Source organism: Callospermophilus lateralis, chromosome 15 (genome assembly GCF_048772815.1).
Source record: "Callospermophilus lateralis isolate mCalLat2 chromosome 15, mCalLat2.hap1, whole genome shotgun sequence".
Lineage (NCBI taxonomy): Eukaryota > Metazoa > Chordata > Mammalia > Rodentia > Sciuridae > Callospermophilus > Callospermophilus lateralis.
In genome coordinates, this window is record NC_135319.1 from 51,033,148 (window position 1) to 51,034,392 (window position 1,245).

Here is a 1,245-nt window from a genome sequence, read left to right on the forward strand (position 1 = left end):
AATCACTTGCCTCTGAGAGCACACACCCAATGACCCAACAACTTTCCCCTAGGCCTCACTTCTGAACATTCATCATTTCCCAAGAGCACCACCCAAGGGAACAATTCTTGAACACCTTGGCCTTTGGAGGACTCTCAAGTCCAAACTATGGCAATCTCTTAAGTAAAAAAATAAAAATCAAAATAAATAATAATTATAATAATAATAGGCACACAGCCATCCATCCTTCCCTTTCCCTTTCTCCCCTGTCCTTCCTCCTCTCCAGGCCCCCATGTCCGCCATGGGCGGTGGGGGGGCACTGGCCGCCAGCATGAGTTCCTTTAGCTATGAGCCTAGACCTCCTACAAGTGGCACTATGTGGAGACTCCCTGGGTGCACATCTCCAGCGTGCGCAGCGGCTACAGCACTGCGCGCTCAGCTTACTCCAACTACTCAGTCCCGGTGCCCTCCTGGCTCTCCGTGCGCCACAGCTACTGTCCAGTTCTGGCTCCTTGATGCAAGCCTGGAGAACCTAGACCAGAGCCAGGTAGTCGCCATTAGCAACGACCTCAAGTCCATCCGCACTCAGGAGAGGTGCAGCTCCTGGATCTCAAAAACCGCTTTGCCAGCTTCATCCAGCGCGTGCACGAGCTGGAGCAGCAGAACAAGCTGCTGGAAGCCGAGCTGCTGGTGCTGTGCCAGAAGCATTAGGAGCCGTCCCGCTTCCGGGCGCTGTAGCAGCAGGAGATTAGCCACCTCCGCCTGGCGGGGGGATGCTACCAACAAGAAGCAGGCGTTCCAGGGAGAGTGCAAAGGGCTGGAGGAGACTCTGCGCAACCTGCAAGCACGCTATGAAGAGGAGGTGCTGAGCCGCGAGGACGCCGAGGGCAGCCAGATGAAGGCGCGCTAAGGTGCAGAGGAGGCGGCGCTGGCCCCCCGCTGAGTTCCAAAAGCATATCCACAGCCTGATGGACGAAATCGCTTTTCTGAATCTCCAAAGCCTCATTCTGTCTCAGCCTTTCCTTCTCTCTTTTTAGGCTCCTCCTGTCCTTTAGAACTTGTTCTTATCTTCATTCCTCTGCCCTTCTCTGCCTCTGTTTTCTCACCACTGTCTCTCCCCTTCAGTCTCAGTGTCTCTGTCTCTGTCTCTCTCTCTCTCTCTCTCTCTCTCTCTCTCTCTCTCTCCCCCCCCCCCCACCCTTTCTTTGCCTCTGTCTATCATTCCTATCTTGCCATCTGTGGTCTCCCTGGGTTCCCTGCCCGCGC

The 1,245-nt window shown here is 55.1% G+C and overlaps 1 pseudogene; it reads left to right on the plus strand.

Annotated features, from left to right (window-relative positions):
• Positions 1-310: 310 nt before the first annotated feature.
• LOC143381050 (neurofilament light polypeptide pseudogene) lies at positions 311-922 on the plus strand (annotated as a pseudogene).
• The last annotated feature ends 323 nt before the right edge of the window (positions 923-1,245 follow it).